This window comes from Anser cygnoides, chromosome 20 (assembly GCF_040182565.1).
Source record: "Anser cygnoides isolate HZ-2024a breed goose chromosome 20, Taihu_goose_T2T_genome, whole genome shotgun sequence".
In the NCBI taxonomy this organism is placed as follows: Eukaryota; Metazoa; Chordata; class Aves; order Anseriformes; family Anatidae; genus Anser; species Anser cygnoides.
Window position 1 is genome coordinate 7,033,891 of NC_089892.1, and position 25,841 is coordinate 7,059,731.

General features: G+C 47.2%; 1 protein-coding gene across 4 annotated transcripts in view; it reads right to left on the reverse strand.

The window, feature by feature from the left end:
* The window catches only part of COL27A1 (collagen type XXVII alpha 1 chain), a 198,499-nt gene that overhangs the window by 157,050 nt on the left and 15,608 nt on the right, over positions 1-25,841 (reverse strand). For 2 of the 4 annotated variants that reach the window (XM_066980818.1, XM_066980817.1), the window contains one exon: positions 18,366-18,544. The exons of the other annotated variants lie outside the window; for them this stretch is intronic. The gene's annotated coding sequence lies outside the window, so the exon portion shown is untranslated. The remainder of the gene's footprint in view (positions 1-18,365; positions 18,545-25,841) is intronic. 4 annotated transcript variants of the gene reach the window in all.

A 25,841-nucleotide genomic window follows, 5' to 3' on the forward strand; every position in this document is an offset into this window, starting at 1 on the left:
AAAATCAACACTGGGCTGCTGCCCATGGAGCAGTAATTCTTCCACAGTCTGGAGGCTTGCTAGTTAAACGCAGTAATGCACCAGCAAGCACAAATGCTTTTCCCACCGGCATGCCAAACGACCCCGATGGGCTGGTGGAGGTGGACACGTGCTGAACTGGGCCAGGTCAGGTAACAGGATCTTTCTCTAAAGAAACAGCACACCTTTTCTTCATGAAACAGAACCACCCTGAGAGCGCCGTCTCCTGCGGCAGGGATGGATGGTACCCCGGTGCGTACCAGTGCCTGCTGATCTAATTCATTTCCTGCAGGTTAAGGACAACTACCACTGTGGTTGCTGCTACAACAGCATTTTACTGTGGCAGGGAGCACTACCCGGTGTTTAAAACTTAAGTCAAAATTCTGCAAGTCAGACATGCACACTGCTTCTGAATTTTCTGCTGCACTGCCCACTTCTAGCGTGCTGTCAGCTTTCTGGACATCCCAGGAGCAGTGACGTGGGTGTGGATCACTGCTTGTGCAAGCACATGCAGTGCAGAACTGATTTAGGCACGAGCAGCCTGACCTGTTCTGAACACAGCAGACAAAAACTAGTGGCTGCAGGCAACACTGGAAGGTGTTGGCCACTGAGATGTGCTGCGTCTGGTCTGAGAGGTGCCTCTGGCTCTGTGCAGTCGGGTGCCTGCACGTGGGGATGCGGAGCTTGGCCAAGTGCAGCGGGAAGGCCGAAAGCAGAGCTGGACCCTGGCCTCCGCCAGGCAGCAGGATGCAACGCAAACGTCTGGTTCTGTGCACGACAGACAGACTGAAACAAAGCCTGAGTCAGATTCTGAGCAGTTTCAGTGGGAAGGGGAAAGGAAGAAGAGCCTAGAAAAAGCCAAAGCAACTTTTTCTTATGACACAATGTTTAAGGCAAAACTATTTAAAACAAAATGAAAACAAATGTTCTCCTTTTTTTTCCTTCAAGTAAAACATGATGCATTTTTAGTGTCTGATTTGATGTTGAAAGTGGAAAACTGTCAGCTCCAGCCGCAGTAGGAAGGACAACGCCTGTGTCCTGCTGCTGGGCAAGCCTGTGGGAGCAGCTTCTTGGTAAAAGGGAAATCATACCTGCCTTGTGGCAGGAGAAACTGAAGTGGAAATAAGTGCACGACAAAACAAAGGAGCAGCGAGACTAGATGGAGCTGAGCATCTCCTGGACTCCACCCTGCATTGGGCTCACTAATGGCACCAGAAACACTCTTTATTTTTACAAGCAGAGACAAGGATGAGACGGCTCCTCACACGTACACACACATGTATGTTAAACAAAAGCTTGTACTAAAGTCTGAGGTGTCAGCTCCAAAACAACTTGATTTGTGTAGTCTGAGAGTAACTCCTGGATACAACCGAACCAGAGCAGGGAATCTCTTCACTTAACCAAGCTAAAACGTGCTGCCGTGACACCGCTTCCTCCAGCGACTGCAGGCAGCTATTTCTGCAACCAGCTGCTCGAGGCTGTGCTTCGCTGCTTCCGATGGGAAGCGATGCGGCCGGCTGGTGAGGAAGAGGAGTCGCCTCCTTTCTCAACAGCTGCATGGCCTGAAGCCGTGGTCAGGCTCTCCGCTGCCTGGAGGGGGCCGTGGCCGAGGGATGACAGCTAACCCAGATCTCAGCAGAGCTCGGGGTTGGTTTTCACTATCCTGGTGACCTGCAGGGTGACCTGAAGCAACTTAAGCCACTGCTTTTGTGCCGTTACATTCTCGTCTCCCGAGTGAAGCTTGTGATATAGATCATTGTATGTATAAAGAGGTTTAAGACCTTCAAACGTGAAGCGCTGCCAGCAAACTGTTATTACTTTACTGTGCAGTTGGCAGCGGCCTCTCCTGCAAGAAAAAGTGTAAATCTATTTCCCAACCAGCTTCTACATTCACCACAACCTGCCGTCATCCAGATGCACAGTTCATTAGAGATCATTTAGTTTGATCTGGCTGAAAAGTCCCATGTAAAAAAAAACCTGCTGATTAAGCACACAATTCAAATACATCTCCTGGAGTACAGCAGACAATTCCTAGCACTTTATCTGCACCGTCTGAAACGCAATCTGTGCCACTTAGAGCAGAACAATGCTCGATTTCTTCATACTCCTCTTGAATTGTTAACACATAAAGCAGAAACACAGCCCATTTTCACTGAGAAGTTCTCTTCTGACATACTCGGTATGTTAACCGAGGGCACACAAATCTGCTTCAAAGCTAATAGGCTCTTTTTCTTCCAGCAAACACACTTCTTCACATCTATACACTCTTGCTCTCTCTCTCCACTTCAATAGCAATAGCATTTGGTAAAGCTCTCCAAACTGGAGCCACTGCAGAAAGACTGTATTTACTTATGTTTGGGTAAGAACTAATAAGAGACCCGGTTGTGTCTCAGCTCCTCCAATTCCAAAAGGAAAAAAAAATCAAGTCAATATTTATACACCCACTGGTGAATTAAATCCCCTCCTCCCTGGAGGAGAGGAAAATAAAATGAAGTGATTGAAACAGGTTTCATGGAAGGGGATTTTTGTTTGTTTGCTTGTTTGCTTTCAGAGCTTGGGGGATTTATTTATTTTCCTTGTAATTTAAGTGCAGTCGTACTGCGTGGTGTGCATCAGGTCAGCTTCGCAGTGGGATCTTCCATTAAAGACCAAGAGCTCAGGAGCCCTTGCATGCTCCCCAAGGTCTCTGATGGACACAGGCTCGGGTACGTAAGGGGCTGGCCCGTCCCCATCAGCTCAGCCCTGATGGAGGATGAAGTTGCCGAATGACAAATGGTTCGTGTTCCAGCGGGTTAGATACAGTATAAACAACTCAATCAGCATTGCTTGAGCTCTCCCAGCATGGAGATCCTGTCCAAAGCCTGTCAGGGCCAACAGAAAGCCTCACACTGACTTCTCTGGCCATCAAAACATGCCCTGCTTTCACCAGGACTTCTCACCGGCGTAGCCCCACGGCTAACTCCAGCCTTTCCAGCGCAGCTCCTTGGACGAGGAAAGCCCTAACAGCATGAGACAGGCTTTTTGCCTCTATGACAAACTGCTTTGCTGGCCTTCTCCCTCCACCCACATTAAGGCTGTAGGACTTGTCTGTTCCATATGATTCATAAATCCTCTTATTAAAGGGATAATCAGAGCATCAGGTACTATATAATCACCCATCAGTGTGGCTATTGAAGGTAGTTTCTCTCCGCCAAAGGCAAATCCCCTGAACCATGCACCTGGACCAAATCCCACACGGCCCTACAGTGCTCAAATTTTCGGTGTGAGCTGCCCCACGGCAGCCAAGCAGAGCACTGTGTGTGCAGCATGACTGGCATCTCTGTACCATGAGTAAGACGCAACAAGAAACCTTTTAGTTATGTTTTCCTATTAATGTATCTATTATATTGTATTGTATTGTATCATTGTTTCCAAAGAGGAATTCTGATTCCTTTTGCACAGGATACCTGAGGCTTTTACAGGACAAAGTCTCACTGGGATGCATTTCACGAGCTGCTGGAGGACCTTCCTGGAGTAGCTGTTCTAGAGCAGGCAGCATATCCACCTTCCTGATGTGGCTTAGGAGGATTTAAATCACCAAACTCGTTCTTCACCAAATATAAGTTGACAGAGTGCCATGACTGCAACTGGACATCCTCCATTCACCATGTAGAACCAGGAGCACATCTGTGTATATTTGCAAACAGAAATAAATACACAAATACTGCAAACACTCATTAACATCCTCTCCACGCCTTGAGAAGAAAATACATCACAGGGGAGTGAATGTCAGTAAAGTAACTTTGACTTTACAGTGCAAAGCACAGCAGAGATAAACACAGCAAGTTCCAATTCACTGCACTGTCTTGGTCCAAATGGGGCAACTTCTGCCACTTTCTAATGGCAAATGGGCAGAGATTCGCACGAGCAGCTTCAAACAAAATCCAGCATTTCCACTGCTCAATTACAACAACAGAACTTCAAAGAATTTCAGTGAGTTCAGCTGAAATTTATGTTTGCGTAGCAGCACAGTGAATTTGGCCCTTATATATTTTAGAAACATAGCCAAGGGAGTAGGTTCTCCTTTGCTCTACGCAGTAGCATCACGATAGAGGGGCCGTTGTGCAGACCCAGTCGAGGCATTTTTAAGCCTGTTCCCCATCGGCCAATTCCCCAAAGTCTCTGGGACTGAAGAAGCCTTGTGACTGACAAGGGTTACATCGGGGTCAAGTTTTACACTCCAAAAACGAAGGGAGATCACTGTTTACTCTCCAGTTTCTCAGAAAACACTCAAATCCCTCTTCATATGGAACATCTCATTTGCATGTCATCAGCAAACTTTTCCACTGGCAAGCCTGCCATGCTTCAACATTTTCTTCATCCACAAACAAAACGTATGCTTTATCAGTGTCATCTTGCTTCATGGGCAGCTTCAACACCTGCCTTTCTTCTCTTACGCTGTTCCTCTCAGGGATTTCTTTATTATGAGTTCACATTAAACTATTTCTTGTTTAGATTTAAAAGGACAAATTTTAATCTCAGTGTATCTTGAGATGCTTTTCTCCAAGCTGCTCCGACCGTGGCTCCTTTCCCACCAAATCCCACATTTAGCTTTCAAGCCAGACCAAAATTCACTGCAAGACTTGCATTAATCAGCAGAATGGAATAAGAGGGACTAGTGAGTGTTTTGCATCTCCAATGTCCCTAGCAGGCAACAACACTTTGTTAAATCTCCTACAGGGCTGTGCGCCAGGCGGAAAGCCCTGCTGCCAAGCGGCTGGCGTGTCCTTGGGCACTGACCGATGGACATGGGCAGTGTGGCTCTCACCTTTGCCTTGCTCAGAGCAACAGGCACAACACACCCAAGCAAATGCACGATGAACAGGTCATCGGTCCTAAAAGCGCTTTGATGTGCCTAGCACGCCTTTCATCATGGCATCCTAAAAGCGCTTCGCAATTATTGTGAGTCCTAACTCATCACCACCCACATGGTTTTCCCTCCTTCACCAGCTGGATATACGGAAAGCCCCAGCTACTTAAGGGGATGACTTTGAAGGGTATGACTTAAGGGGAAGAATCCAGTGCTCCTGCTCCATCCACCATGCCCCGAGGCCACGGAACTTCCCCGTAACACCACTGCGCCCAGTAAGCACTGCGAAACACACGTGGGTCCTACGCACATGGTCAGCAAGGAGACCTCGTGGAGAAGACACACAGCTTCTCTGTACTCTTCACCGCTTCATCGTGAGCTGTTTTTTTTTTTCCCCCCAACATGCTGCTATTAAACACCAGGAACAAACTAGTTTCTGTATAAAACTTTCCCCAAAGTATTTAGAAGATGTCAAGAAATGTCAAGCTTTCTATTTTCCTCCTCCTTTAAAGGAGAAATAACGTCAAATTAAAATATTTGGAAATGGCACTGATCAGCATTTTATTTTCTAGCCCTGATTTTTTAATATATATATATTTTTTTAGTCCAACAAAGACCACCCTCTCCCCCTAGCAATGCTAGGAGGGGACTATGCTGAAAATTATAGTTTCCAGAGTTTGCGAGAGAACCACAAGAACTTAATTATAGTTATTGACATACCAAACACCCACTGAAAGCTTCATCTTCCCGTGGCCAGAAATAACCACACAAAGTGAAGGTAGCAAACTGACATCAATCAGCCTCAACTTGGGACAGCTAATTAACGCACCAGGCATGAAGATGAGCCTTGCTCGTGGGCTGCCGCAGCCCAAAGGAGCACGGAGCGGGGCAGCTGCTGCTCTCATCCTATCAGCAGCAATGACCTGGTCTGTGTGGGCTGGGTTTTGCCCCCCCAGAGCAGGGCTGCACAACTTAACCGGCCCATATGCCTTCCTCCCAGTACTGGTTTGAAGGAGCTCCTGTCTGTGCCGTGTGATCAGCACCCGTGTTGTGCACCATCAGTGCTCAGCGCAGCCCCGCTGCCCCCAGGTGCACGCGAGCTCCCCATCTTCCCGGGTAGCGGGGACTGGTTTGGGAGGGAGGAAAGCAGGAAAGCTTCGCAGGCAGAGGAGTGACACCCCTGGGAGTTAGCAGATGTCTGGACTGCTCTGCCCCAGCCCTGTTTGCTTGCTGGCTGTGCTGGCACATCCTGAAGGAACCACGCTTGTGGGCAGCTTGCTGCCCTCTGGGCAGACTCCACGCCGCCAACAGCTGCAGTCACATCAAAGCCCGTATGTCTAAGGCGATGTAAAAGGGTTAGAGAAGGTGAAGCATCGGCTGGGTGTTCCCTGGGAGCCCGAGAAGGCTGCTGAGCACCGGCAGCTCTGGAGGGATCCCGTGCTGCGAGCATCGCCACGTGGCACCGGCCGAGCATGCTGCTAATGGGGCTGTTATGTCCTACAGCTGCTGGTGGTTGGTGGCCTGTCCTGTGCACTGCTCTCGCAGGGCCCCACAAACCATGAACATGGCCTTGTGACAGCCTCAGAAAGGCAGGGAGGAGCACAATTAACGAGAGAGATGAGGTGCAGGCAGCACAACAGCTTGGGCATTGTCACAAAGTGATACCGAGCTGGGAAGGCAAAGGACAGGGCTACCAGAAATGACACATCCATCAAACATTCTCATTCATTTTCATTTCATCAGCATGGGAAGTCCCCATCTTTGTCCCCCCCCAAACCAGAAGATGTTTTTGAGGGGCTGGGGGAAGCTGCGCCACCTTGGCTGTGTTTACCCTAAGGCCCCAGAAGCCCATCACCATCCACTGCGGTCACGTAGCCGTGTTTGTGCAGCAGTTCCCAGTGCCCTTTCCAAACAATAACAGGCTGGACCGCAAAACCCTCATTTAGACTGGAGCGAGGATATTCGTGCACAAAACCACAGCCCAACCTTTAGGACCTGGAGAAGTAAACATTTGACAGAGGGAACACGTTTCACACCCGCACCACTCCGGCGTGGCTGCTGAACACCACGTACAGGCAGACAAAGGACGGGCTCCACTGCAGGCTAGGGCTGCGGCTACGAGGAAATCAAGGTCAGGTAGGCTTCACATCAGCCTGGTGCTCCCAGGTCCCAGAAAGACCCCACACATGAATTTTCCCCCTTTGAGGGACAGTGCCTCGTGCGCCGCACAGCGCGGGTCGCACCTGCACAGCTTCAGCACCGTCCCGCTCCTGCGGTGCTCAGTGAGGAGCTGCGATGGGAGCTGCTCCCCAGCCAACACAGCAGGAGACAAAAAGCTTTTGTAGGAGGGAAGAGGTTGGAACTAACCCTTTTCTGCAGTGAACTTGAAGGCGTTTGCCTCCAGGAAATTGGCCACTTAACTGCAGGCCCAGCACGTCCCCGCTGACACGCTGTGATTTGTGAGGGGTACATCCACAACCTGAGACCGCAAGAGGCTGCAGTGAGATGTCTGAAGGAAGGAGACTGCCAGCACTGGGCAAAGCAGGAGCCTTCCCAGGAGAAGCACAGCACCAGTCCCCGGATACGTGGCCACAGCAATGCTTGGTCCTCCCATTTACAAGGGTGATCGAAGGAACATCCTTAAATCCTGAGTAGAGAAAGAAAATGGAATAAAACCTAATCTGAATGGGCTGATTATTGAAAACAGAAGCATTACACTGATTTGTTTCTCATCTCCTATGCACCAGCTTCAGTCCACTGAATAGCTACAGAATTCACTGGCATTATTCCTAATTTTACAATGATTTGGGAGAAGAGGGGACAAAGGCAAGCAAACAATGCTAATTGCCTTCAGTGTTTTGTTTATCTGGTTTTTGTTCAGCTAAACAAAGAGGACGTTCAGGTCCAAGCTCACTGCGGAGCCCACAGAACGCTTTTGCCCCTCTGAACTGCTTAAAAACAGTTTGCAGTTTTGGCATCTGGCGCCTTCAGCAGCTACCACCAGCGTGTACTTGCTTATCTCCATCCGATCGCTGCACAACTCTGGTGACTGCAGCTACTATTACTACAGCTTAATCAACCTTGCAAAATCCCTCCAAAAAAGCAGGAAGTCCTCCAAAAGCCAAATCCCTTGGTTATAAAAAAAAAAAACAAAGCCAAGACTAGATTAATCACTGGATGTTATTTCCAATGCAAAGAGTCCAAGCAGGAAAAGTCCCGATGTTAATAACAAAGCTATGCGTTCTCACCCATCCATACCAACGAGCTTTTGTTCTTTGAGACAGAGGAGAACACACTGAACAGAAATGTAAATAACACAGCACGCTCCGCAGGGAGAGCACGCTGCTGGAAAGCAGCAGCGGGATTTGGGCTATGTGAACCACAAGCCACCAGTTTTGCTGGGTTCGGCTGCCTTCCCCGCGTCATCCAGCATCCAGACCTTGTGGCGGAGCCTGAGCGAGGCAGCAGGACCCCCGGCATTGTGCAGCGAGGCGTCAGGACCCGCGGGCATCGTGCAGGGAACAGACAGACCTCCAACAGCCACCCAGAAGAGAAAGGCAAATCCTAACAGTGGTACCTGTCCTAAAGTGCCAAAACCCGCAGAAAAGCTGCAGGCAGTGCTTTGGGAAGCAGCCCACGTGTGGTGCTGATGCAGGGCGTCGCACCTGGATCCTCGTGTCTCCACAAACTGGCAGCAGTGGCTGCAGGGCAGGGCTTAAGGGTCAGCAACACTCTGCTACAGCTTCAGAAGCATGCAATGACAGAGGTTTCCTAAGGCCCTGTGACTGCGAGTACCCTTTTCTCATTAAAAAAAAAAAACAAAACAAAAAAAAAAAACAACAAATGTTGGTAGTAATCCGTATTTCTGAAAAATCAGCCTGGGATTCAGTGACCGCGTTGGGGTTTTACTGCACTTTCCCAACCCTTGCTGTGCCCACTGGCTTGAACACCTTTCTCAAAGAAGATCTTAAAATAACATTTCAAGTTACAAAGCTTGGGGGTTTGGGGATAATTCTTGAAGTCAGGTTCCTGACTGCTTTCATCTTCCTCGAGCACAATGGGCTGCCCTGTGGTACTGAGCGGAGGTGGATTTGGATGAGTCTCCCAGTGTCCGGTACAGACAAGAAAAAGGGAACCTAACCAGCTCAGGGCTTGCAGCTCAGCAACCACAGCTGGTACAGTGCCTGCTCTACAAGAATTTACCATTAATCCTTCCAGCTCAACTGCAATAAAAAGACTCACCTTTAAATATATATATTACTGGTTTCTGTCTGTACGCTCCTTTTTCAGAGCAGATCCACAACAAGCAAGGGAAGGTAGGAAATGAGGAGAAGCCAACGCAGATATCTCTGGGAGGAACCCTTTGAAAATCAGGCAAATTTTAAGACTTACCCTCCTTAGGTCAGGGAGGGAGCACAGAGGAAGCAGCTCACTGAATCTAAGGGAAATTCAAAGAAATCTCAGCTGAAACCCCTGAGATTAGTATGTCACGATCCTGTTCCATACAGAGTTTCTGCTTATCTTGTTCACGTATCAGTCAAGCTAGGCTGTAAATAAAACAAGTGGGGAGAACGTATTCATGTCCAGCCCCAGCTGCTTTTACAATATCAGGGAAAATGAGAAGGAAAAATTAGGTGCAGAGGGTTGGATACCTAAAACACCATTTTGCATTTGGATGAAAGCCAGGAGGGGAAAATGAAGCAACAGCTCACTCTAACATCACGTTGGAGGCAGACCTGCATTTTGACGAAGGGATTTTGGGTCTTTCATTATTTGTAAGGCTCTTTAAAAATCAGCTTTCGTTAACGTAATGGAAGTAAAGCTCTTAATCTCACTTTGTAAACACAGAGGGAAGTTACACATTAAAGCCAAAGATTTTGAAAGTGACTGGTTCAAGGTGCTTCCACTGTCGTAACCCTCCTTGTGACCCCAGAACAAAAGCCTTTGTTTCAACAGCTTGATTTTCCAACAGTGCTCCGTGCTTGCACCCCCAAGAACCTAGAAATTTTCCGATGCATAGGAAAGGGTTTCCTACACCCAAAAATACCCATTTGAAAACCTCACACTTTCCCCATGTTCTCCTATTCATCAGCTACTTTTTTTCTTCTGGTTGTAAAGCATTGACAAATACTGAGCATCATTTTCACAATCTTATACCTCCTTTCCTACAGTGGGAGGTTCCTCGTTTTCTGTGACACCTACACGCACTCGGCAGGAAAGCTCAGTGTCCTAACACCACAAAGTGACCTGGCTCATCCTTGTGGTTTTCCAAAAGGAAAAGAAGTGATGAGCTAAGACCGACCTTTCCAAGGTTATCTATTGCCCAGGTGCTGCTCTCTCCCCTCCTTGCGAGCCGTTTGACTGCGGTGGTGTGAAGACAACGGCAGCCCTGATAAATGCCTTGGCTGGCTTTAGAGGACCTTTGCTCCCTCAGGGCTTTTTGCTCTTTGGCCATGGGAGGGACATCAAAGCACGCTCTGAAGCACCCACCCACCAGCCCAAACCAGACCTGGGGCTTTGCCTCGGAGCATGAGCTGACCTCCCCGTCTTGCAGGCGGTTTGCATTTCAGCCTGACACAGTCCAGGTGTTTCCTCAAGAGGAGGCCTGGCGGTTGCAGAACGCACACGTTTCTTCCTGGTTAGAGCATCCCCGAAGAAGCACAGACAAAGATTTGCTGGAGTTCGGAGATCACACCGGATGGTGAGAGGGATAATGGATTTGGAGGCTCAAAATAGAGCTTACACCTTCTTCCTGGACTTGCAGAAACTGTGGTTGCTTTACACACGCCTCTTCCTCACTTCCGTGTCCCTTTGTTAACCCTTTTCCTATTACATTCATCTTTTTCCCACATCTTTTAAACTGCAATAGATTTTTTTTAACATCCTCTTACATCACACACATCAAAGGTTACCTGCATTCATAAATGTGTGAGCATACAGCAGAACACCGTACCAGAAGGCTGGTCGTGTCCAACCTCCTTCTGTTATTTGAAACATTATAGAAATGCCAGGCACCCAAACGGGGTCCTCGTTGGGCTCAGGCTGAGCAAGAGCAAAGAAAACGTTCCCAGTGCTGAAAGCACCACAGCTGAAATTTTTAAAGATCCGGGGAAAGAGAGCCCTGAGGGGACTCTAGTTCCCAGTCACACAAGCCATGAAGTTCCTGGTCTACCTCACTTCTCTTACAGACTGCACAGTAACATATCACGGTGACTCGTTTCTGGAGAGTCTGCCTGATAAAAGCTGATGGCTCTAGCTTTGACCCACTCTCCGAGAGAAAACTTCATTCACGCTGGACAGAACACGTAAAGAATGGCAACAACAACAAAATAAGGCACCAAAATACAAACCCAGAGTTTGTTCCACCATTACAAAATCAAGCATGGAGTACATCCATGCTTCCGTACCTATTACACATTCATTCCTCCCACTTCCAAATTAACGAGAGCTTCTGCTCCCTCAGCAGAAATTAGATGGGTCTGCATTAAAAAAGGGCAATTAGAAACCTCTGCTTTTGCTGGGTTTCTTGTGTGCCAGGTGAGAACGGCAGTGAGCAGAGGGGTGCAGCTGTAGGCTGTGGGAATCTCTGGGCACCCAGCTCCTGCAGCGAGCAGATTTCTCACCGGGAAGAACCAGGATTTCTTCCCTGCATAATACTTTCTCCAGGCTCATTTACCTTATCGTGAGACACCCATCAGCAGAAGTGTGAGTGACAGTCTGTAGATGTGTGCGCCTTGGAGCAGGAGGAGGCAGGAGGCTCCCAGCACACAACCCCCTGCTGCAAGCCTCCGTCCCTGCCTCCTGCTCCGTGACCCCAGGGGACGCCCCAGAGCCTGTCTGTTTGCTCAGGCTTTTCCTGATCAAAGTGGGAAAAGCTCTTTCCATTCTTGGAGCTGGGGAGGAAAGAACTACTAGTGCTGTCGGTGTTGCTTGCCAACGCAATTCATCTTGTGAGTTTCTAAAGCCGCAGTTTTAAGGACACACAGGGATGCGTAATGTCGCTGGAACGACACGCTAATACAGATGTGGAGTCAGCGCAGTCCAGAGAGGAGAAAGGGGTGAAGGTGGGGGAAAGACAGCCAAGATGTCCATTCAACTTTCCATTTTAGAAACGCAGAAAACCACGTTTCTTATGGAGGGGCCCGAGGGAATAAAGATGTTCAGCGGTACTGAGAGTTAATCAGTAACTTAAAAATAAACAGAGGAACGAAGACAATAACAGCTCAATCCTCAGAGAAGCACCGGCTTACTTGTGGGTATTTTCAAGTTCTTATGTAACTGTAAAAACTCTATAACCTTCTAGGTTGCTACATAAACATCATAAGATCACTAGAAAGCTTCACTTTTATTCCAGAATTCTAATTCCATCCTTGAATTGCAAAAATATGAAGCTGTCTTTAATTATAAAGGACTGTCTTTTGTTAGTGTAACAGTTGGTGCTGAATTTGTCATGAACTAAAAGGGATTCAACGTTGGCTGGAGGGAAAAAAAATGCCTAAAAGGATCGTTTTAATGGTCCTACCTTATTATTTCATGGTTTTAGCAGACTTCAGTTACGCTTCCAGACAAAAGGAAGCGTCTTGGGGTTTCTCCCCTATTCCCAACAGAAAGGAACTGGAAATTTTCTCACCTTGCCAAGACCTGACTTCAGAGTCTCCTGCCTCTCCTCGCATCTGCGGCCACCCCTGCTCCCCCTGCAAGGCAGCAGCCCCGCAGCCCCAGCCTGCCGAGGGGCGAGAGGAAGCCCGACGGGACACGAAGGCTCGCAGCTCTCCATGGATAATTAAAGCTTTAGCCATGGGTGCCCCCTTGTGACTTGGTGAGCAATTAAGCATGAACGATGGAGTCTTAAGATGGCACATCGCAGCCGACATGGGCTTACTGGAGGCACCCCGGCGGTGTGCTGGTGCTTGCAGGTGAGCAAAACCCGGGCGCCTGTTGCTGTATGGCGAGAGCTGGAGGAGCGACTGTCTGCAGCAAGCCTCCAAAGCCACTGGGACCATGGAGAAAAGGAGGCTGCTGCCTGCTGGGAGGACCCTGCCATGGACAACATCATGGTGCACATCCCATAGCATTAAAAAATATTTTTTTTCCCCTCCCTAAAGCACTTCTCTCTCTCTTTCTCAAGCTGAAGTGGAAGAGGTTTCGGGAAGCTCTGGTGCTCTGCTGGCCCCAAGCTCAGGTGGAGGTTGGCACCAGCACTCGAGGCATCTTCCTGCTCCCGAGCATCTCCTCTCCCAGGGCCACACCACAGCATCTCCCCATGCCCACAGTCGATGGGTGGTTAGCTCATCCTTCCAGAGACAGCTACACCTGCAAGAAGCAACCCACGCATTCCTAGGAACAACCCTCTGCTCCTGAGGGGCCCCCAAGAAGGGACCTGCTGCCATCAGACATCTCTCCCCCCAAACTCTCTTGTGGGCACACTTGCTGAAACTCACATCCCTTCCTAAACTCTTCTCTCTTCACTTAGGTTCACCCGTTGGCACTCTCTCCAGAAGGAACGCTGAGCATCCAGGTGCTGCACATGATTCACACGGCATGCCACTATGTGAACGAGCCGTGCCAACCAGGAGCTTCTCACGGGACAACACACAGTCCACACAGGATGCTCGTCTTCACAGCAGCATCGTTCAAGGTCTCTAGCTTTTTGGCACAACTAAAGATGAATTTTTTCCTTTTCCACTACTTGGCAGCCTATTGCCTGGGGCTATTTGGCTCTGTTTTGATATTCCTGCTGCAGAAGGGCCAGTACTAGCACTCCTAATTTGCTCCACTTTCACAGCAGAGAAGGGCAAAGTCAAATTGTTCCTCTAAATCAAACGGCAGCTACTTCAGTACTGAGCCTCAATCAATACTTTAATGGGCTTAATTTTCTAGCTCTTGATCAAAATGTCTTAGAACAGCACATCTTCAGATATTGCTGCTGGCCTTCGAAAATAAAAGAACACGATAACCTTTGTGAGACTTCGTTCCCTACAATCTATAGCTGAATCCACACAATCTCAGTTCAGTGTCCCAGTAACCCAACCTGGTACACAGAAACTGAGTAGAACTGAATGAAAATGGTTTCCTGACAATGTAAATGCAATATTTTAATCCGTTTATTTTTTTGGGAAGGCACGGCAGCTTCTTCATCTCAGAAAATATGAATATTTTGTCTCTAACAACCCTGCACAGTGTGCAAATTCAAAGTTTGACATTTGAAGTCCAAGCTGAATTTACCTGTGACCAACTGCATGAGTCAAGGCATCTAGCTTTGGTACTTCAATGAAGGCAACTCTTTTCAAGGTGGTAACTTGGGAAAATACACCAAAAATATAAAACCACCCTAAAAAAAATCCATTGCTATTTAAATCCTTTAGTACAGACAAATCAGAGAAGCAGTGTTAGAAAGTTTTAGACTGCTTGTTTAATTCACTGCGTATGGACCAGACAGGCTCCGCTTCAAGTCATTGCTAGAAATATTCGGATCACTGTAATAACCTACAGAGATTAACTCTATTCAATGAAGAGTTTAAAGTGTAGTTCTCTGTCTCCCATCACCGAAGTTACTGCACAAGTACATGGTTTTAGCTGCTGTAGGACTTGGTAGAACCTCACTGGGTTCCATCGCTTTGGTGCCAAAGGTGTAAGGGGAGGTTTGATTTGGTCTTGAAATGAGTTTCCCAATTAGCTCAAACAAAACTGTCTTAGTTGCATCAAATTAATAAAAAGCTGAAAAACTGCATCCCCTTCAGAAACGTGGAAATACCAATAATACCAGTAGGAAAGCTTTTTTAGTGGTTTGCGCCAGGTCTACAGCACAGTCAGGCTGTTCTCACGGGCAATGCTGGCGCTGAAAGCAGCAGTACCTGGGGTACTACAAAACCCCACGTACTGGGGATTGGACTAGGTGACCTTCAAAGGTCCCTTCCAACCCAAACCATTCTGTGATTCTACGGTTTCACAGCATGCCAGGACTTTCTGATCATTTTCAAAGTTAATAAAAAACAATTTTTGAAATGGAGACAGTAAGACTTTGATGTGCAAATACAGGAGAAAGCTTCTGGATTTGCTTCAACTTTTCCTTACCCAGCTGAAAAGCACTTAGAATTGGGCAAAATTCACAAATACCTTTGGTTGACCTGGAGTGAACAACTTTTAGCATGTAAATTATTCATCCAAACCTCTTCGCCCAGTTCCAAAGTTACACGCCTTCCAAGTTTTTTTTTGCAGTGCAGGTGGGCCTGCAGCTAAGAAGTGTCTGTGGTGGGGATATTTGTTAGTTACACGCAAGGCTCTAGACCTGCGTTAGCAGAAGATCTTTTCCTTTTTGCTCTGGCTTCAGCTCAGAGTCAATTCCGAAGGCAAAGGTTATGCCAGAAGCCCAGGTAATGCTGCTAGGCTGAAATTATTATTATTATTATTATTTTTGTCTCTCTCTCCTGTTTGGTGGGGCATCAAACCACTCAACAATCCACACCACAGGGTCCTCTTCCATGAAGGGAGCAAACCTTGCTTTGACATTTGCTATTATTCTCCAGAAGAGCAGTATCAGCTCAGGAGACTATGTTATCGGGAGGGGGGCGTTGAAGCAGGATTGTTCACACATTAACAGTTAAGTATTTTAAAGCACTTCTAGAGATGTACACCCACATGTTCTGTTCCTCATTAAAATTAATGAAAGGTTTGGATTTGAATCCCTGTGCTTCCTCGGAAACCTCAGTCATTATGGTTCAGAAGTTGTCTCTGTCATACAAAACCTCCAAGGATGATTTACAAAGTTATACATGAGTTATTTATTTATTTCTAAGGTCACAATAATTATTTAAGGCTAAATTGCATGTTGGAGTAAAAAAAGAAAGGAAAGGCTTCAGGATACACTGATGGAACGGAGTCAATAAAAGGGACCGCAGCGTTTTACAGGCTGAAGCATCAGCAACGCAAGGACATAACAGGCAAAGAGAGCTAAAGCAGCTGGGCTGAGCACGGAAACAGACAGACAGCAGGGACTCTTCAGATCCGAATGTTCAGATTTTGTTGTAACATTCACAAAGCCAAGAGAGAAACGAAAGAAGAGCGGCAGGAAGAGAGCCATGTGTCCCTCTTATACTCACAGACAGTAAGCGCAACTCCAAAAATTTCTAATTTTTAACATGCACAAACCCAACCCTCTCCCCCAAGTGCTTGTATTTTCATAGTAATCATTTCACTGCCTCATTTGCCAAAAGCTTCTCTCTTGCACCAAGCTTCTGTCTTCAGAGACACTGCACAGTGGAACATGAGTGAAACGAACATTAAGCAGAGTCAGGCTCCTAAGACTGCCATTACCTAATCCTGTGCCATTACACAAATGTATTTGTTAGGAATATTCCAAGGTTTCAGGAAAAGGCTTACAGCAGCTCGCAGTGTTCCTGCTGCCCACCACGAACACCGCCTTTATCCAGCGTGGAACCACACTTGCACTTCTGCATGGAAAAGACTGGGAATGACAGCGAACCTCAGAAATGCTGAGGAAAGGTTCCTTCAACCTCCGAGAAGACTGGTTTATTATGTTATTACAATTCCCTGGAAATTGCTGCGTAGTCATCACTAGAGCATAAAATTTCATCCGAAGGCTCTGAAACATTCCTGCGCATATGTTCCAGGGGAGTTTAAAAAAGCCTCCTGTGCACGGAAGATCACAGAAAACCCATTATCTGCGTCCCGCGCCAGAGTATTGATCTGTCAACACAGACTCTTTTGGAGAGCACTGCGACCAGCAGCTGAACGCATTTTTGATTAGCTACATTGCTTAAAGCTACCACAAGCACTGGGCTGCCAGGCGAAGGGTCATTCCCAAGGCTCAGCCCAGCTCCACTGAATTCTTCCACTGGTTCTGGGCTGAAGTTCAAGTGAACCTTTTTGATGGGGAGATGGGTTTAAGTTTAAAATTGGCAACCCTGCCTGATTTTATCACAAGTCTCATGATGCTCGGCATATTGCTTAAAACCCCAGCCTTTGGATTCTTGTGCAAGAAATTCAAGTTCTGCTTGGAAACCCCCAAAACCTCTACTTCATTTCATGCAAGTGTATCTGTGAGACAAGTCCTACACACTACAGAAGTCAGAAGGGAAGGACTACGCATGACGTATCATTTAAGTCTCCTTATTTTTGGGAAACATTTATGACTTTTGAAACATCTGGTATTAATAGTCTGTTTCTGGAATCACAACATGAAAATTTTCTTTCAAAACTGACTTTAGCTTGTTTGCTTTGAAATTTTGGATATATTCAAAGAAAAATGCAAAAGGAGAGAAAGGGAATGAAACAGCAAAGAACATTCAGATGTCTTTTAAGTCAGAATGAACTATTTCCTCTCTAAAACAAGTTAATGCACTTATTCTGCTGTGTCTTTTGCCAGCCAAAAGACCATGAGTTAGTCAAGATACTCCTGCCTGACCTGCAGCCTCTAGAACACGGCAGGTTGGGCAGGTCCTGGAACAGGACAAAGTAAATCCATCCCCAAGTCCTGGTCAATGATCCGCTATAAAACAGTCTGCAGACCAACTCCAAATAATCCCAAAGATCTGTACCTGAAGCCAGTCTAGGCACAGTGACTCCAATTTAGACCCTAACAGAGCTGTACCTGTGATCTCTTTCTGGCATCCCCAACAGCATTTACGTTCCAGTGCTGGTATTATCTTTCCCGTTTCATCCCTCATGTCTCCCCCTCCCTCCTTCCTCTCACACAGTAGCTCTTTCATCTGCTCTCAGTAGGTGCTGCTTTACCTAATTAATTGACGACTCAACAAGTGCACTTTCTAATTAAAGTAAATAAGCCCATGCTTGGAACAGTGGCTCACAGTGTTACCCAGCACTCCTTCCTCAGGAACAGGATATTATGGGCTCCACCTCTTCTGTGCCAAATTAATGCATTAAACTAATAGAGCAGAAGAAAAAAAAAAAAGCCTTTTAGAGCATCAGTTAGAAAAACTATTTTAAAACAAAGCGATTCCCCAGCCTTGAGTCTCTGAAGCCAATGGGATCTTCTATATTTGGTGGAAGAACACAGACTTTAGGAAGAGGGGAAAAAAGAATAGATTTAGATTTCAAACCAAGCTCCCTTTGGGTGCTTCCAGCGCTCTGGTTGGAGGTGAGTATGTGGGTCGGAAGGAGGCTAGAGGAAGAGGCGAGGGAACACAATCACAGGAGGTTTTTTCCATTACCTCCTTCAATGCCTAAAATGACAAAATCTGTCCCATAATAAAGCTCCATAGTAAGGCTGCTCTCCACCTCCTCCAGAGTCATTTCTGTGCCGTGGACCCGAGATGAACACATTTGGCGGGGCTGTCTGGAAAATCCCCCCGCCCTCACCATTCTTCCACACCTGAAAGTACATGAGGGCCCCTAGCTCTGCTATTGTACTGATGATGATATCCTTAACTCACACAATCTACTCGTAAAGTTCATTTAAAATCCAACTGATGATTAAATTAGAATCGCTTCCTCCCACTGAGTTAAGCTGGGCACTCACTGTCTTGTGAAAGAGGTCAGACCGTGGAAGCCTTTGCACAAGGATAAGGACGGGTGCTGTCCTAGCAGAGGAGCCCATCTTCACATCTTGTCTGCAGGGCAGACATCAGCAGCGTTACCTCCGTGGGAGAAGTCTGCATTGGGAGGTCCCACTTGGTTGGAGGCACCAGGACTGGCTTGCTACACAAAACAGAACAGAAGCCAAATGTGTCAGACAATGTTTTGACAGGGAGGAAAAAAAAAAAAAAAAGATCCTTTTCCCCCCCCAGCGCAACTAGTTAAATGAAGCAGCAGGGGTCTGGGGAGGTGGTTGGCATCCAGCTCAAAGGCACGCAGAGGGAACAGGGCATCGGCTCTGCCATCTGCAAGTCCAGCCTGTGAACATTCAGACAAAAAGGTAGATTCCCCAAACAAATCAAATCAGCCCGTCTTCTTCTGTTGCTGAGGGCTTGTTTTGCAGTGTTAAGGATGAAAACAAAATCCTGAGGATCTCAGAGTTTTATGTAAACGGTCAAAAGTGCTTCCAAACCAGCATTTGAATTGGTGTCTGAATTTGTTTCCACAGATGGGCTGGGAGCAGGACCATGTTAGTTTAGGCCTTACGTTCTTAAAGTTCATTAAGTCAAAAGAAAGCTTTGTGTCTTTCAGTAGTTTTTGGATGAGCTTACAGGTTTCAATAGCCTGGACAGGGCTGCAGGGAAGGACTAACATGAAAGAGGGAACAGAAGTGTATGGAGAAATGAGGAGTGTGAAAGCAGGGTGACAGAACTGCATTTTGCATCAAGTTACTCTCAGCTTTTTGCAAGCTCCTGGCTTTAAGCAATTAGTCCAGAAATAAAGATTTGTTTGTATTTTCACAGTCTCTCACTGTTGTGGAGACCAGACAGAAAGCCAAAAAAAATTGTGCTCTTCCCACTGCATTTCCTTCAGCAATAAACACCTTCTTCGTTTATATACATTGAAAAAAAAAAAGCAAGGAATTGGAGCTGAAATCTCATTCAGATATATGCGAAAAATCAACCTGTATCCAGAACAAACAGCTGGACAGCTCTGGGTTCAGTCTCTAGTCCTTAATATTCATTTTACCTCAAAATTCATGTGTACTTTTGTCTCACGAAGCAGCATGAGAAAGGGATCCCTCAGAATTTGGTTGAAGGTTGGAGCAGCATAGCTCAGAGCTCATCTGTATGCCAGCCACGCAGCCCTTCCTACAACTGCTTCTCCCTTCACACGTCCTGGATATTGTTTAACACCACTCAGAAGCTCAGATGTACTCTCTGAAGTAAATACAAATTTTTAAATATTATTTCCAAGAGATCTGAAATCCTGTGCGTGCCACGATTACAGTTCTGCTCAGTTTTCAGGAGGCAAGCTGCTCTTTTTCAGCAGGTCCAAAGCCTTAAGTCACCCCTTCAAATATGCGTCACTTGCCTTTCTGCTGGCTAGAATTAAAGCCAGTGGAGAAACAACAGCTCTGCTCCAGCCCCTGACATCCTGGGCTGCAGGAGGAGGAAGGAGGTGAAGCAGCCGAGCGGGGAGCACCGCTACATGCAGGGTAACGACCGGTGACCCCATAAACTCCCTGCACTTTGGTTTTGTGTTAGCCCTGGAAGCATTACACGAAAAGCAACATTTTAGTTGCATTATGTTATTAATTTGGCAGAGAGCCATTGCCTTTTCTAGATTGTCTTAAAATAACCATTTCCTACTGAAATAGCTTCCTCTGGCCCCAGCCAAGTCACAGAAATAGTCGGGTTTGGGGATGTGGGGGAGAAGAGGGCCCCAGGTTGTTTCCAGTTTTTAAGCCTATGGAAACTTAACAGAAGGTAGACAAAAATGATGAAAATCCAAAGGGCTGGACTGCTCAGTGCTTGTTTTTGTTCTGTCCCTGCCAAAGCAGCAGCAGTTGCCCGTTCTTTCCTTTGTGCCTGGCAACCCGGCCGCTGGTAGGACAAGCCTCCAGTCTTGGTACCCACCACGGGGCGTTGGCATCCCATCACCGCTCCGCTGTCCTGAGCTGATCCTTTTATTCCATGGCATTCACCTCAGATGTATTTTAGCTGGCTTGGTGGCCTTGCTATTAAAATGAAAACCTGGATGAATCACCATCAGTTTATACACGGAGGGAGTCACAAGCTTGCTGCTCCTGTTAGCCTCTGTTTGTCCAACACGCCAAAATATCCACCCTCTTCTGGGCGTTTCAGCCACTGGAGTCACCAAAAAACCTCCTTCAACAGGGTGGGCATTTTCACAGAGTTTACTTTAGCCTTTAAAAAAAAAATCCTGACTTATCCCTGTAGGCTTGCTCATGAGAGCAGCTTGCTCACTAATTTTATTATCTATTTCCAAGTCATGTTTTTTTGGAAATACTTTCCATTCATTTGATGCTGAAGCAAAAATCCTCGTGTTATTTTTGTTATGTAAACACTGATATTTGGTCTCGCGTTGACTTGAAGTGTGAGGATGTGCTCTTTGGTGAAAAGAAAGGCAAGTACATCAGTCAAGATGTACTTTGGGTCGTGCTGTTTGATGCCTCCTTACCAAACGCAGAAGAACGGGAGCCTCCTTTTGTTGCTGCTATTTAAAACCTGACAAATTCTTTGACAGAGCCTGATCCTGTTCTCCAGGTAGTTGTTCCTGCTGCCACTGAAATATGGTCTTGTGATCATATGTAAATAGAGCCTAAGCCCCCAGGAGCTTTGTCATCAGCTTAAATAGAGACAGAGTTTTCCTGCAAATCCCTCTGCAGCAGACAGATTTGTTGTGCTACAGTGAGACTGCGGGGCTGGGAGAAGAAAAGAGGATTATCACTAACACCTCAAAGCCACTGCATTAAACAGCAACACATGGCCGGGACCCAGCAAAGGTGAAAGCACGGCAGAACAGGTAGAACAGAGATACCAGGTGAAAGAAATACCGAGAGCTCAATGCAGCTGACATTCATGGTACCAGCCCTGCCACCTTGAACTGCTACTGATGGCCCCCCAAAGCATCGCATCCAGAGTACAGAGTAATGAGCTCCATCACCTCCTACAGGTCTGCACATCAGGCACAGCTCTGGAGACATGAATGCCCTCACACAGAGCACAAAGCAGCCCTGCAGTAAGGCACAGAGCACAGCTGAGCTGTGAAACCATTTGTTACGGGGCATGGCAAAAAACTATGGGAAAAAATCAATCATTAAATGTGAAATCCAAAAGGCACCATCAGTGCCTGAGGAAGCCCCTAGAATCAAGTCACCAGAAAAACATATTTTGGGGAAAACTTATCACTTTGTGCAGGTCATTACCCTCTTCCTGGCTGCTCTTGCTAGGGACAGGAGCATGAGGCTGGACAGATGTGTCCTTGAGTACTCCTACATACAGTCTTGGGGTCTTTGACCCATGCACAGAGATTGCCCTCACTCCAAATTAGCCTTGCTGACTTTTCTAAACAAGCCCAAGGTCAGCGTGCAGCTTTGTGCTCTTGCCATTTGCCTGAAGTTACAGTACTTTGCCTGCTCCGGGAATGCAAAGCACAGGGGCAATGCACAAACAAGGGGGATCGCTGCCAGGTAAGAGTAAAATCATCACAAACAGGGTGTTTGCACATCATCTGTCAAAGCTTTTCTGGTGGGGCCACTGCCACACCTGACACCTTGCGTGCAAGGCCCGGCCGTCCAGCCACGGTACACAGGTTTCTAACTAAACAGCCAAGCTGGAAAGTGATCCTTCACAAGCTTCTGCTTGTTTGCTTATTTTCCAAGCTAACAACATCTGACCCAAAGCAGTGAACACATACATCGGCTTTCATGCGACACAAACAAACAACCCAGGCTTCTAGAGAGGCTTGGGGAAGGCTGTGGGTACACACTGCAAAGGGGACACGAGTTGGACATCTGGAAGCACCCGAGCATCAACGAACCATGGCTTGGGTTGAGACATAGGGAACGGGCAAGCCAGCAGAGGTCTCTGATCACCACCCAGTGCAGATTAGGAAACCAACTACCGGCCCCAGGAAGAATAAAGGCTGGGAGGGACCATGAGGGACCAAGCCCTCCTGACCTGTGATCCTCCCATATCATAAAACATGCCGCTCAAACTTGGACAGGATGATTGGAAACCCCTATGCCTCTGTCAGGAAGCCCGTTCTCCCCAAAATAAGCAAAAGATTTTTCAGATCGATTCTCAGATCGAGTAATGATGCAGACACATCAGGGCCTTTAGGGACACACAAAGCCCACCAGAAATGCCAGGCTGCTGTCCCTGGCTGCTCCCTGCCAGACACCCCTCCTTCCCGACCAGTTCAGCTGACCGCTGCAAGCTCTTGTCCTCCAGTCCCACAACAACCAACCTTGGGACCCCTCAATGAAAGAAAGGCTATAAACCAAAAGTATTTAACTGCATTTTTAAGGCAGAAAACGAGCCAACGCAGCCATCTCCCATGTGGGAGAAAGAAGGAAGGAGTCTGAACTCAAGGTCTTGCGAAAGCACACATCCATCAGCAGGAGGCCTTCTGGACAGCCTTCACCACTTGAACGTGGCACAAGAGCTGGAAGAGGTGACTGGATTTACACCAGTCACCCCCCTCTTCCTGCCACTCCATGGCCAAGCAAAGCATTTATTGTCTGGTGGCTCAGCACCCTGCTGCAGAGCTTGGCCCCCGAGGACCCATCTCCTCTTCTGGCACTAATTTCCCATGTGCCCTTCCCAGGCTGCTCTATTTTCTAATCTGCTACTTCTCCGAGACCTTTAAATATATATTTTAAATTCCAACCAGATTCTTGGACTTGGCAGATAAACTGTGGGTCCCATAAGAGTCATATTTTCTTTGAAAGCCTTGAATGAAGTCTTTATAAAAAACTTCATTAATATTACTACCTATATGCCTGCTCCCCACTTCCTGTTCAAATCCAAACAGATTCTCCACACAGAAAGACTTTTGAAATTCACATATTTACTTCCCCCAAACAGCGAGAGTGTTACCGAGGAGTTTGTGGTAGAGTCAGTCCACATGTGTGTTGTCCTGCTGGAGTTTAAAAAAGATGAAGCCTTCTATTCATCGGAGATGAAAAAAGTAGATGCAAGAGGGAAGGATATAAAGCCAGGGAGATTAGGGCTCTGGAGTTCTCTGCTCTGGCCTCATGCCATGGGCAGAATTTGGCCCATTTTTGCAATTAGATTATTTGACAGTAGAGAATCATTACTGCTAACACCGTACAGCATGTACAAGGGTGTGAAAGCTGTTCCTGCCAGCAATAGTTAAAATTAGTAAAAGAGTTGTTTCAGAAGTATCATAGGTTGTGGTTTTGTTCCCCTCATACTCATGCTGAATTCAGCAAGAGGGGACAGATGCACGTGCCCAGCCTTCATCACAAGTTCCCCACCGAGAGGTGGCTGGTACCTGCAGCAACCATGTCCTGCCCCCACTGCAGCAACGGGGCGAGCTCCCCGTGCTGAGCAATCGGTTGGAACTGAACCGGGATGCAGAGGAAGGTGCAAATACCAGAGAAAACAGAAATCCAACATGTCATAACACTGCTGTTTTTAAGAGTCGGCTTCTTCCAAGGTCACTATGCTATCAAAGTTTGAGTAACAGCAACAATTAGCCGCAGACAGAGAAGAGTAACATGCAGACACCAGGGTGGATAAGAGAGAGACAGACGGGCAGCGAGAGATACAGCCTTCTGGGAACGTGGTCCCAGCTCTGTCATTTACCATGTTTTCAGTTTCCCTTTTCCAATGCAAGGCCAAAAACATATGCAGCTTTTCACCAAGAGCTCGGCAAGCTATAGCCTACACGCCACGGCATGCCAGTAATCCCTCTGAAGGCTACCTAAGCGTTTAAAATTATTCAGACTTTCAAATATATCACAGGAAAATGATTGGTACATGAGAACTGACTCAGGTCTTTCAGACCTTTACAGGCACCACGTAGAACGATCTGCCAGGTATGCACGCTTGTAGGACATGCATCAGCTTAGGACCTCTGTTTCCGCATTGCTAGAACCAGCCTGACCCAAGAAGATCCCGAGCAGGTACAACACACCCTACACTAAGCTGGTTGCTGTTCGTATCTCCTTTGACCAGGAACACTTCACTGATGGGTTTAGAAATTCTCCTTTGACCAGAGCAGTCCACATTATTGAACTCAAGTACATTGCAAGCTCATTTATTTGGGCAGGTATCTGGAAGTGGACAGACTTAATCCTTGTTTTAAAAGGATTTAAGACGGGGGGAGTTTTGAATATGTCAACAGAACTTCTTTAAAGAGTGGTTTGTTTTAAACGGGGCTGTTTTAATTAAAAGGTGGCAAGCAAAGGAAAACAAAATAGAAAATCTGTAAGAAATTTTCCTAATGAAAAAGTTCGTTCACATTAAGAGTTGTGTGACCTTTCCTTCCGAAGGAACATCAGTAATTTCTGAACAAAGCCCAGAGCACGCGATATCTCATGGGAAGCTGTAATCAGTTATTCAGGGTCCCTCTGCTCCTCACCAGGCAGCGTTCCCAGGCACGAAGCATCCCGCACGCTGCTGCGAGGGGCTCCCGCGACACGGGGACCACGACAGGAGCACACCAGGGAGCGGTGGGCGCGAGCGAGGCAGCCTGTTGATGAGGAGCAGGAACATAATGAGAAGCATCACGCGGGAGAACTGGAATATTCCGATCTGGGATTTTGCCTAAAAAAAATCCCATTGGGATGGGGGACGTTTTCCAACCAGCTCTTGTTTTTAGTTTATTTGTCAAGGATAGCTATAGCCCACTCCAATTTGTTTTGCGTACATAACGAAAGTTAGAATTGCATCAGATCTTGGCTGCACGAGGTTGATGCGGAGTAGCTGCTTGACACCATGCTGGGAGAGCTGCCTCCCACCCCCTTACTGCAGGGCTGCAACCAACTCGCCACTCGGCCTGAACTAATTCTGCCTTCACGCCGTGCAACTGGTGGAGGGTTTGTGGGGAGCACCGCGCCCACTGAGCACAGCTCTCATCTCACCTCAGCTCCGCAGGCAGGCCACATCCAGCCCCATGACTGCTGGATTTCTGGTGGTACTTCTCTATCGCCCCTTCCCCAGGTTGCAGAGGAAGCTCCCTTGGCACCTGGAAAGCAGCCCGACCTTCCTCGATCGGAAGGCCCACAGAATTACAGAAAGCCAACATCAGTCGTCGATTGCCCTGAAAGACCTTTCTTCTGCAAAGTCCTCAGTGCTAGGGTCTACCTCAGAAGGTGCTGAGCACTTAAGTTAGATTGGAAATCCTTTTTGCAGCACAGATTTTATTATGGCGATCTATAATCATAGTACTTCAGTACTTACCCATGGCACACGCTGTGCCCCAGCACTTGCAGAGGGAAATAGCACACCGAATTTGAGCTGCTGCAACTGGGGATGAGCTTTCAGTTCATAATGGGAACCCACTTCAATGAGAGAGAAAACTCCAGCACTGGCTAATGCTTCGAGAGGATCAAAGGGCAGTAACATCCCAGCAGAGAGCACAG